Below are 13,109 nucleotides of genomic sequence, written 5' to 3'. Positions count from 1 at the left end.
GTGCTTCGGTATCATCATTCTCCCCTTTTCTCTGCCTGATGCAGTGAGGCCCTGAAGAAGCACTGCCACACACTTCTGGACACCACTTGGAAAAAGACAGGACACCAGGGTAGGCAACTGGATAGTGTGCAGGTAATTAATTTACATGATTTATTTAATGCAAACCTTACATATTGCCCCCTTTTTCCATTCCTAAGATTTGCCACAATTCTCCATTGACGAGGCGTCTTATTTAGATCAGGATATTTCTCCTCTAGAATTGAAAGAGACCCTCTGTCCGAAGAAAAAAGGGAAGTGGCCTGGATTGGACGGCATCCCTGACTAATTTTATTTATTCTTCTGGGTAGAATTGTGAACTTTGTTAGAAATGAAATTACTCCCTAGATAAAGGTGAATTTCAAGGATGTTGATACAGCTTTAATCTCATTACTTAAATGGAACCCAACTTTTTGCACTAGTTGTCGCCCAGTATCGATTATAAATGCTGACGTAAAATGATTTGCTAGGGTGTTGGACAGATGCTTAGAATTACTCGTGATTAAAATGATCCACTGTGATCAAACTGGTTTCATGAAGTTGCGTTTGTTGACTGACATTTTATCTTCTCCTGCACGTTATTTACTCAGGACACTTCCACGACACAGTAGGCCATTCTCACTAGATGCCATGAAGACCTTTGATGGAAAAAATAGATGCAAACCCATCTGCAAAGGTTCTTATGGGTAATAAATGTTCGTCAACTTTTTTTTTCTTCTAGAAAGGGACATGTCAAGAATGCCCCTTTTTTTTGTTCAGCCCTCCTTTTCAATATATCTCAGGAGCCCCTAGGTCCTCTATTATAGTAAAGGACGCCCAACATCATATTTCAGTTTATGCCATGAGGTTTTGTTCTTTTTTAGATAAATCAACAGATTCAATTCCACCTCTGCTTAAAAATATCAGGCCACAAGATAAACTGGGATACATCTTTACTTCTCCCCTTAAACTTTCAGTTAGACCAAAGCATGCTACCTACTTATTATCCAGTGGTGGACCTCTTAAGGTATTTGATGGTAGATGTGTGTCCCTCAGTGAGTGACTGTCCTCACAAATGTCATTAGTATATTAGAACAAATTGTTGTTTACCTCTTGTTTACCTCTTGTTTACCTCGCTGCACTCCAGGATTGTAGTGGTAAAAATAAATATTCTGCCTAGACTGAATTTCTATAGTTATGATACCTTTGTCCCTGCCTATAAAAATATTGGGATACACTCTAAGGTATTATCCATGTACAGTGGAGGAAATAAGTGTTTGACCCCCCACTGACTTTCAAAGTTTTAATACAAGAAAATTAATGAAACGTCTCATCATTTAATGCCAGCTTTATTTTAACAGTGACACATAGAATATCAAAAGAAAAACTGAAAATGAAATGAGAAATAAAAATTAACTTGAATTTCATTGAAGGAAGTAAGTATTTGACCCCCTCGTAAAACATCATTAAATAAAACCCTTGTTGGCAAGCACAGCAGTCAGACGTTTCTTGTAGTTTTTTATAAGGTTTGCACATACTTCAGGAGTAATTCTGCACTCTGCAGATCTTTAAATCCTTAAGGTTTTTAGGCGTGCATTTGGAAACGTGAAGCTTCAGCTCTCTCCATAGATTTTCTATGGGATTGAGGTCAGGAGACTGGCTAGGCCATTCCATGACCTTGATATGCTTCTTATGGAGCCACTCCTTTGTTTCCTTGGCTGTATGTTTTGGGTCTTTGTCATGCTGGAAGACCCATCCACAACCCATTTTCAGTGCCCTGGCAGAGGCAAGGAGGTAGTCATCCAGGATTTTGCAATACATGGCCCCGTTCATCTTCTGTCAATGCGGTGAAGTTGGCCTGTGCCCTTAAAAGAAAAACATAAACTTAATACATAAAAACATAATACTTCCACCACCATGCTTGACGGTGAGGAGGGTGTTCTTAGGGTCATATTCTGTATTTTTTTTTTTTTTTTTTCCTCCAAACACGTCAGGTTCACCCCTTGAACTCTGTACCGTTATCTGAAAAGACATTTTACTGTTCCATGTGGAGAAGAGTCTGCCAAGACTCACTCATTGGCTTTTACCGTGTCACTCTTCATTTTCAGGAAGTACACAGACTGCACCTGAGTAATCCTCAGTAAACTTCAGTGTACCTACAAACCTTTTTGCACACTGGATCTATAGGACCGGCTAGATCAGTATGTACTAGTTCAAGTACTGCTTTTGCATCAGGTTCTGTTTCTACTCTGAGCAGATTTCTCTTGTCTGCAGACTTCACAGTTCAGTTTATCAATCTTACTCTTGATTTTCATCTAGAGCATGTAACAGAATCTGCAGACTGTGCTCCGTTCTAGCCTTGAAAATGTTGCAATCGGAATCAAAGAAATTGGCTAGGAAAAGCTAGCACTGTGGTATAATGACCACACATGCATTATGAACCCGGTTACTCGTAGCTGTGAACGGCAATAGTGACGCAGAAATTGAATTTCTCTGACTCGAATGGTAACGAATTGGTCGAGCGACCGCCCCTATTTTATAGTGTTTAATATTAGATTTGTCTTCTTTATCTGAGCCAGTTGTTGTGATCCTATTGCTCTCTGCTCCCTGTGTTGCTGTACAGTGCTCTGTCTCACTGACCGTTGTTTCTTTTTCTGTGTTTACTCTGGAGTAACATGGCGACTGCAGAAGGACGAGCTCTGCGGGGAGGTAGTCAAGCTTGATCCAGCAGATCCAGCTGCTGTTGTAGAGGCCGTCCAAACTGCACCGACAGAAGATGGAGCGTCAGTGTGGCCAGAAAAAAGCCAAGGGTATTTCCACCACAGTTGGTTTTCACCTCTGCTGGTTCGAGGTCCTTTGCCTTCTCTTTCACCTGCTCTGTCACAGAGGACAACACATTAGGGCGATGTTCTCATTGTTGGTACTCAACGAGTAACACCACAATCTCCTTTTTTTCCAGGCGCCTGTTTCCTGTACGGCTTCGGCACTATCGTTCTCCACTATTCTGTTTCTGGACATCATTTGAAAAAAGACAGGCAGCAGGACCATTGTCTTCGCCCTCTAGGTGCATCAGCACTGAATTCGTAGACAACTGGGAGAGCTTTCGGGAGTGTCTGGTCCTTTACCGCAGTAATGAGCTTCACCCGAGCTGCCTGGGGTCAATCGTTCTCTCAGGAACTTCAAGAAGGTGCTACACCAGGACTGACTGACCTTTCCCAGTCAGGTTAGTGAAATGCATAGTGGGCAGGTAAGTGATTTACGTGATTTACTAGATTTTATAATTTATTGTCATTTCTCTGCCTGTATTATCAGTAATATCTGCCTCACTCAAAGTATCTCAGACAAACCCTGCAGTATTGAAACTGTGTCTGTCCCTGTAATAAGAATGAATTCCGCCCTGCGGAAGCCCAGGCTCCACCTTTGGGTACACTCCGTTCAGTTAGTACACACTGCATATATATATATAACTTGTTTTTCTTGAGGGTGCTGTTATCAACCACTGGAATTAAGGGTCAAGGGAAGACTGTGCCTGGTGGGAGCGGTTGGCCCCCGCCCCCGTCCACGCATAGTTCTTTGTTTTATTAAAGATATAAAGGCTGGGGTTCCCCTTTTTCTGGTGAGAGTCAGCTGAGTGGAACTGCAGGTCCAGCTCGGTGGTTTACTGAGACGGCTGTCTCTTACCAGGATGGACGGGCTCTCCTGATCCAGTGAGTGGTGAGTAACAGCAAGTCTCATTGTGAAGCTGAAAGCATTCTGCCAAGTATGCTTTCGGTTTGTTTGTGTCTGTGAAAAAAGGGACCTTTTTATATGGAACCTCTGGTGTGGAACCAGAGTTATTTGACGATCCTCCCTTTGATTCAAAATTTCACAAAACAGTCCCCCGCATGGTTTGTAATTGTAACATCAGAAAATTTGCTTAAAATAAATTCAGTAAAAGCCGTTCTCTCTCTGAGTTGGGACTGTTAAATATACAGTCTCTTGCCCCTAAAGCAGTAATTGTCAGTGATGTACTCTTACGTCTCTGTGTGCATCAGTATAGGAGTGGATTAGCCACAAATGTTGTAGGACCACTGACAGGGGGCAGATAACTAACTGTAAGCAAGGAAAAGGGGAATCAGCTGCAGAGTATCAGCATATAGACAAGCTAACTCGATCGGTTGCTGACCCATCCATCATTTTTGATGGCATTCCCATAGCACACAGGGTTTCTTCTTGCATTCACTGTGGGGAATGTGCAGTATCAATGGACACGGGTGCCACAGGGTTTTCAAAACCGGTTGAGCAGTGAGAATGAGGTTTTTGGCTAGCAAGGGACACAATGCCAGTCATGACAAAGCTTTGTTGTGGTGTTCTGGTGTGCAATATTTGGGACAATGGGTTACCCAGGGTTCCAGAGGAACTTTGCCTGCTAGACAATCCGCAATTAATGCAGTGTCATTACCAACCGCAGTGCACAAATTGTGAGCTTTCTTAGGCCTACTGTAGACCTTGAATGAATTCATATGCTGCTACCACTGCAACCACTATACAATCTGCTTTAAGGTATCCCTGGACAACATGCCCCTCTTATGCACACAGAAGACACAACCACCAATCAAATGTCCTCATTCTGTGTCTGCACTGCTGAACAATGTCTATGTTTTTAGTAACAGCCTCCGAAAGGGGCAACTGGCTTACAGTTTTGACAGCTCCTAATGTGGTGATTCAGAATGCGCCCATGAACAAGCCTTCCACCTTTATGATGTCCTCACTGGCTGATGCTCAGGAGTGGGGCTGGGGCGACGCGTTGACGTAATGGGCATAATCGATTATGAAATTAGATTTAGTTTTGCATAATGTGTATTGATGCCTCACAAAGATGGCCACGCCTACTAAGAGCATGGATTTATCCAAAGCTGCAGCTACAAAAAATTACTAATGATATTTTTTTAATCGACAAACTACAGTCCAATTCCCCAAACTAGGAACTCTGGACTTGACTGTATTCGGGGGCAAAAACTGGTCTAGATGGTGTCTGAACCAAAGGGGGAAAATTAGTCACACCAGAGTCATTACTCCCTGGTGGAATCTCCTGCTACAAAGAGAGTAGTACCTCCAGGCCCATTTTTCACCATATATAGCGCGGCAAGAAAAGTATTTATTCAGCCACTGATTGTGCAAGTTCTCCTACTACAAAAGATGAGGGGTCTGTAATTTTCATCATAGCTACACTTCAACTATGAGAGACAAAATGAGAAACAAAATCCAGGAAATCATATTGTAGGATTTTTAAAGAATATATTTGTAAATTATGGTGGAAAATGAGTATTTGGTCAATAACAAAAGTTCAATTAAATACTTTGCAACATAACCTTTAGTTGGCAATGACTGAGGTCAAACGTTTCCTGTTAGTCTCCACCAGGTTGGCACACACTGTAGCTGGTATTTTGGCCCATTCCTCCATGCAGATCTCCTCTAGAGCAGTGATGTTTTGGGGCTGTCGCTGGGAAACACAGACTTTCATCTCCCTCCACAAATAGTCTATGGGGTTGAGGTCTGGAGACTGTCTAGGCCGCTCCAGGTCCTTAAAATGCTTTTTACAGAGCCACTCCTTCGTTGCCCGAGCAGTGTGTTTGGGATCATTGTCATGCTGGAAGACCCAGCCACGTTCCATCTTCAATGCTCTCAGTGATGGAAGGAGGAAATTTAACGATACGTGGCCCCGTTCATTCTTCCCTTAACAAGGATCAGTCGTCCTGTCCCCTTTGCCGAAAAACGGCCCCAAATCATGAAGTTTCCACCCCCATGCTTCACTGTAGGTATGGTGTTCTTGGGCTGCAAGTCTTTTCCTCCAAACACGACGAGTTGTGGTCAGACAAGACCAAAAGAACTTTTTGGTAAAAACCCCATGATATTCTCCCAATCCTCGACTGGATCATCCGTATGCTCGCTGGCAAACTTCAGACGGGCCTGGACATGTACTGGCTTAAGCAGGGGTCATGCCTGGCACTGCAGGATTTGAGATCCCTCTCGGCGTAATGTTACTGACAGTAGCCTTTGTTACTTTGGTTCCAGCTCTCTGCAGGTCATTCATCAGGTCCCTCTGTGTAGTTCTGGGGTTTTTGTTCTCCGTTCTCATGATAATTTTGACCCCAAGGGTTAAGATCTTGTGTGGGGCTCCAGATCGAGGGAGATTATCAATGGTCTTGTATGTCTTCCATTTTCTTACAATTGTTCTCACAGTTGCTTTATTCACACCAACTTGCTTGCCTATTGTACATTCACTCTTCTCAGCCTGGTGCAGGTCTACAATTTTCTTCCTGGTGTCATTCGACAGCTCTTTGGTCTTGGTCATGGTTCAGTTTGGAGTCTGACTGTTTGAGGCTGTGGACAGGAGTCGAGGTCAAACAGGTGCCATTAATACAGGTAACGAGTGGAGGACAGAAGAGCTTCTTAAAGAAGTTACAGGTCTGAGAGCCAGAAATGTTGCTTGTTTGTAGGATTTTTAATGAATTGTAAATGTAAATGATGGTGGAAAATAAGTATTTGGTCATCCACAATGTGATTTCCTGGATGATAAAATGGAAAATATTAGACTAAAAATCCAATGTCTGTCCCAAACTATAGCAGTAAACAATGAAGAATGCTGCACCAGCTCAACAACATACCTACAGTACTTTAGCCCAGTTACAGAAGAAGACTTGTCTAATTAATTAATCTAAATCGTCATCATGTATATTAGATCCGGTACCAATACTGTTTAAACAGGTATTGCCAAAGGTTAGTAAATTAGGCAATTAATTGACATGGGTAATGCATCTCTTTGCATGGGCTTCTTACCTAAATCTCTTAAATTGACGATTATAAAGCCCCTTATTAAAAAGCCCAATCTGGACCCTTGTGACCTTGCCAGTTATAGACCAATTTCTAATCTACCCTTCGTTGCCCAAATTTTTAGAAAAAAGTATTGTTTAAGCAGCTGTGTACCTATCTGCAGAACAGCATTCATGAGTCTGGATTTAGACAAAACTGTAGCACTGAAGCAGCTTTACTAAGAGTAACTAATGATTTACTTTCCACCCTTGATGGGGCAGCACTGCCATCATGTGCTGCTAGATCTTAGTGCTGTCTTTGAAACCATAGTTTCAATAGGTTAGAAAATCTTATAAGAAAATCTCAAAGGATCTGCCCTCACCCGGTTCTGATCATATCTGATCGCCATCAGTATGTTTATGTAAATAATGAATGCTCCTATCATGCTAGAGTAAAATATGGTGTTCCACAAGGATCAGTACTGTGGCCCATTACTCTTCACTCGTTATTTTACCCAGTGGTAAAATATAATCTGTAAACACAGTAACATTCACTGTTATGCTAATGATACCCAAATTTACATATCAGCTAAACCTAACGAGGACTGGTGTCTCAGCCGAATAACAGACTGTATTAAAGAAATTAAAAACTGCATGGCGCTCAATTTTCTTTTACTCAATTATGATAAAACACAGGTCCTTCTACTTGGTCCTGATGCAGATAAAATTATAAATTATACTGTGGTAAACATAGATGCTCACTTAATTATGCCTTGTAAAACAGTGAGAAACTTGGGTTGTTTTTGACTTTATTCTCTTTGATGCACATATATGCAGTGTATTTAAAATGACTTTTATGCAACATTTGCTAAACTCTGCAGCATACTATCCCAGGGGATTTATTATCTCAGTTGTCTGACCCTACATTATCTGGAGGAACTTCTGATTAAAACAAGGTTTAGGTTTAGTAAGGGACCTGTAGCAGAAGTGTAATCTTCATCTTTTTGTCTCACTCTCCTCATGTCCTGAGCTGCCTGCCTGGAGTTGCCCTTTTTTGGTTCAGGTCCTGTATCTTGGTATCAGGCCTGTCCCACTACTCGGCAGAATTCCAACACAACCATCCTAACCCCTCTCTCTCTCTTTTACATGTACTTAGATGCCCTGCCAGTCTAGACGGGTCCATTTATCCAGGTTTCAGAATCAGGCCTGTCCCTCTACTTAGCAGAGCTTTTGACACAAGTCTCCTAATCCTCTTTTTTTCTTTTTCTTTCTTTCTTTCCTTCCTTTTTGTTCTCTCTCGTAGTCTCTCAAACCCTGCAGTATCAAGACTGTCTGTCTCTTACATAGTTTGTAATTGTAACATTGGAAAATTGGCTTTAACATCCTTGTTGTATGGAGTTTATCATTTTAAGCCTAGTGGCTATTTAAGTCCTTGTTGTGAATGACTGCAGTGGTCATTACATCAGATGTCCAGAATTCTTTAGGTCATTCGATCTCTACTAGCGTTCACCGTTCCACATCAAATAGGGCTCTCCAATTTTCTCTGTTGTTTTTAGATGTTGTGATCATGGTGCTGAGGTCTCACGCCTTATGCCCTTCTTACTGAGCAATGACTGAAAATCCCTTGCTGTGAACTCTGTACCATTATCTGAACAAATACATTTACTGTTCCATATGGAGAAGAATCAGTCCAGCATCACTCCGTAGCTTTTACAGTTTCACCCTTCATTTTCAGGAAGTTCAGACTGCACCTGACTAATCCTCAGTAAACGCCAGAGTGTCTCTACAACCCTCTTTTGCACACTGGATCTATAGGAGCAGCTAGGTCAGTATGTACTAGTTCAAGTACTGCTTTTGCTTGAGCATCAGGTTCTGTTTCTACTCTGATAACTGAACTGTGAAGTCTGCAGACAAGAGAAATCTGCTCAATCTTACCCTTGATTTTCGTGCTCTCTACTGCATAATGTGAAACATCGTAATTACAGTGAACAAGGATTTCATGCTGTTTGAATATTGTAGCACACTGCAACCATCACCACTGTGATCATTGACCACATTCAGGTAATAAAGCCTATTGTATTCTTTAATGATAAACTTGGTCCCATTTTTGTGGCCATGTCTTCTTTTTATTAGCTTTGTCTTTATCTTAGCCAGGTGCTGTGATCCTTGTGCTCTCTGCTCCCTGTGTTTTTGTACAGTACTGTCTCACTGAACGTCGTCTGTGTTTTTACTCAGTGGCGGCCACGGAGGAACGAGCCCTCCTGGAGGTCGTCAAGCTATTATGGCAGATCCAGCTGCTGTTGTAGAGGCTGTCCAAACTCCACCGACGGACGATGAGGCTACTGGCTGCCTGTGACTCCTCCAACGCTGTTGTCTTAATTCCAGCGCTACCGGCATGTCGGACACAGAAGGTCGTTGTCTCCCCTACCGCACCTGAGAGGGCCTGGAAGTGTCAGTGTGGCTGAGAAAAGCAGAGGGCTCCCACACAGGGCAACACAGCCATTTTGCACTTCTGCTAACTGGTTAGAGTCCCTCTTTTGTAAAACACTGAAAAGTTTCGCCCCTAAAGAGTAATGCCACGGTCTCCTGTTTTCCAGGTGCCCGTGCCCGCATCGTTCTCCACTGTTCTCCGCCTGATGCAGCGTGGCCCTGAAGAAGCACTGCCGTACGCTTCTGGACACTGTTCAGAAAAAGCCAGACATCAGGATCATCGTCTTCGGCCCCTGAACACTTAACGATGAGTGAGCGAGCCGTTTCCCCAGGTCTTCTTGCTCCACTTCGTAGACAGCTGGGAGAGCTTTTGGCTGCGTCCGGTCCTCTAACACAGAGATGAGCTTCACCTCCGGGAACATCAAGAAGAAATCCTTCCCAGTCACACTGTCAGGTTAGTGAACTGCATAGTTGGCAGGTAAGTGATTTACTTGATTCCACCAATTTATTCTGTCACTCTTCTGCTTGTATTAAAAACGTAATATATCAGTGTCACTTATAGTATTTCAGACAAATCCTGCAGTATCGAGACTGTCATGGTTTGTAATTCTAACGTAAAATCTGCTTTAGAAATCTTATTAGAATTTATATAAATTCTTCCATCTGTCCGAGTACAAGCAGTTCTGCATTGAATTTGGGCTGTTAAATATACAGTGGGGCAAAAAAGTATTTATTCAGCCACTGATTGTGCTGATTGTGAAGTTCTCCCACCTAGGAAAATAAGAGGTCTGTAATTTTCATCATATGTACACTTCAATTATGAGAGACATAATGAGGAAAAAAAAATCCAGGAAATCACATTGTAGGATATTTAAAGAATTTATTTGTAAATTATGGTGGAAATTAAGTATTTGGTCACCCACAAACAAGCAAGATTTCTGGCTCTCACAGACTTGCAGACTTCTTTAAGAAGCTCTTCTATCCTCCACTCGTTACCTGTATTAATGGCTCCTGTTTGACCTTGTTATCTGTATAAGAGACACCTGCCCACAGCCTCAAACAGTCAGACTCCAAACCTCCAACCTGCTTAAGCCAGTACATGTCCAGACCTGCCTGAAGTGAACCACTTTAGTTCACCAGATCTCTTTGAAACTAAATCAAGGGCGTAGGTCTGTTTATTACATTGGTGGGGGTCATAAAATCTGTTCACACAGGGCCCCTTGTGTGAAAGTCTTTTTACATTTATGATGAACTTAAAACTCTAACTCTAAAAATACAGTAAATACAGTAAAAATAGTCATTTTTGAAAGTTGATTCTTTAAGCGTGGAGAAGCAAATTCGACTACCACAGTTTTGGAGGTCCCAATATTCCCACAGAGATCCCAATATTCCTCTGGGTCCAGAGTTTTCAGAGACAGGATCAGAAACCGACAGAGGCGGCTGCCGTCATCCCAATGAGTGATTCTGAGTCAATTCAGGCGCTCTACTGACTCCGAGACTCTGTACCCGAGGTGACTATTCGTAAATTGTAAGGCAAGCGGTCTAATTAATTTACTTATAAACAGGAGGAGGCGGGACGCCATATTCTTAGACCTTTGGGTTACTTTTGCAGCGTTACGGACTCAAAGATGATGTCCAAAGCATTGCCTTAAGAGTCTGTTAGAAACTTCAGTACCCATATCTGTCAGTACGGACACAATTCTAACAGTGGATGTTTCAGGCTTACCACTCTCAGAATATTTCTGCAGTTCTGTGAAGGTGAATTTGGCTAATAGAAAAGTAAAACACCGGTTTATAGTCTCCACACATTGCCCTGTGAATTTACTAGGACGTGACTTATTGGGAGCTTTCAGACTAAACCTACAATGTACAGATTCAGGTTCTTCTGCTGCTAGTCCTAGTATAGGGATATTTCCACTTCTAATAGACCCAGTAGAATATTGTTGGGATCTGACAGAGCAGAGAACCTGATGCGTCACATGGAGCTCTGTCAAAGGTTGAATGGGGAAAATCCTCCATTTTTTTTTACATTGTTTTATTTGTCTCCAGGTGTTGACAAAAAATGTATGAACATACAGTGGGCACAAAAGATACCAGCTGAAACAATATCAGTATCGTATGTGTACTATGATCAGTTTGCAGCTGTGCATGTAGTCTTGGATGAAGGACGGAGACCGTTGTTTAGAGAACAGGCAAATCGCATATTTCCCTACACAAGAAAGGTGGGCAGGGGGAATGCTAAATATAAATATACTTGATGCTAAATATTGGAAAAGCAAAGTTTCCCCCCCCCCCCCCAGTATAAATACAATAAGGATACAAATAATTGATGATGCTTCTGTCGCACAGTTAAGATCCGAGCTGCCAAGTGATTATGACGAGACTGAGACTAATGACTTACCAGTTTTTGTTGATGAAATTCCAAACATTTCTGGTCTCAGAATGAATGAAATTGGGTCAATAAAGGGGGCATCTCTGGTTAAAGTGGTGCAAGCAAAACAGCTGATGGGCCTTACCATGCTCAGTGTCCCATGTCCAAGGAAGTAGAAGAAGGGTTATCCGAAATGATAAATTCCCTTTTGGAAAATGAAGCCATTGTTGCATGTGAATATTCACTGGTGACTAGTCCTTTGAGAGCGGTAAATGCAGCAGTATATCCTGCTGGTCCAATTGTACCTAATCCGGCAACTATTGGGGTGCAATATCTGCTGGGAATTCATTCACAGATCAGGTGGCTAGAAACTGCTATGTCAGGAAATGCAGTAGTACTTCAGATGTTTTCTACAAGAGCACAACAGAAGTGTAAGAAAAATGAGGATGTGTACGATGTGGATGTTTCAGACTTGACACCTGACATATCTTCATCAAATGATGGAATTGTTTTGCAGCAGTCAGATGATCAGATATTAGTATTGTCTGATACTTACTGTCTAATCCACCACCACTCACTAAAGGAAGAAGCTTTTTGTCTAAAAAAAAAAATTAAATTTTTTTTAAAAAAAGCTCTAAAGAAGTCATTTTAGGAGCTGCGCTGAAACGTCTCTCATAATCAACCTTGTGCTCCTACGCTGACCTGTTGCTGAAGTTTTACACATGAAAGCCTTGGCTCAGCGTGGCATGTACTGCGGATTCGCCTACCCAGCGAAGCTCTGTTGTATTTGCAATGGGAAGCTGTTTGACGGCCCAGAATGCAACTCGGACTGAACACTCATTCTTTAATGTAAATTCTTACACAGAGTGCAATGATCTTTTTACTGGTGGGGTTTTATTTGGATCTAGATGCTGAGAGATGAGTAAATAAGCTAATGCTGATAGCGGCCAGGTTTTGGCCTCTCACACCCAGAACCCTTCATTTGTGGTGGTGGTGGTGGTGGTGTTACTTTATTATTTTATATATATTTATTTATTTATTTATTTATCTCAGTTAAACTGCTTTCTCGCATTTCACCTACACCCACCAGTGATTTAACATGCGGGTGGAGGGGACGGTGATCCCTGAGCGGCTGTTGTGACTTTGTGGTTGGTAAGTATGTTGTTTTGTGGCCCCATCAAGCCTCCACATTACATCGATGGTGCCTTTTGGGCCCAGGGTGTACCTTATCGTTTGGGGATAGGGCTGGGAAGGGGGGTGGTTAGGGTGGTTGTTTACATTGTTCTTGATGTTAGACGTGGGCTTATTTGTCTATGGTTCTTGTTTGTGTTTCCTCACCTGTTTTTCTAATATTCTGCTGCATATTTAGATTGTAGTTCTCACTGAGGCTGAGGTGCAGACACGAGTAATTATTACATTTCTTAAACAAAAGGTTACCATAGTCTTATTGCAGTAAACTCACTTACCTGTCCAGGAACATTTGGAACTCCACGAGCCTACAA

The sequence above is a fragment of the Salminus brasiliensis genome, chromosome 23 (assembly GCF_030463535.1).
Source record: "Salminus brasiliensis chromosome 23, fSalBra1.hap2, whole genome shotgun sequence".
NCBI lineage: Eukaryota > Metazoa > Chordata > Actinopteri > Characiformes > Bryconidae > Salminus > Salminus brasiliensis.
This window is presented reverse-complemented; position numbering follows the sequence as displayed.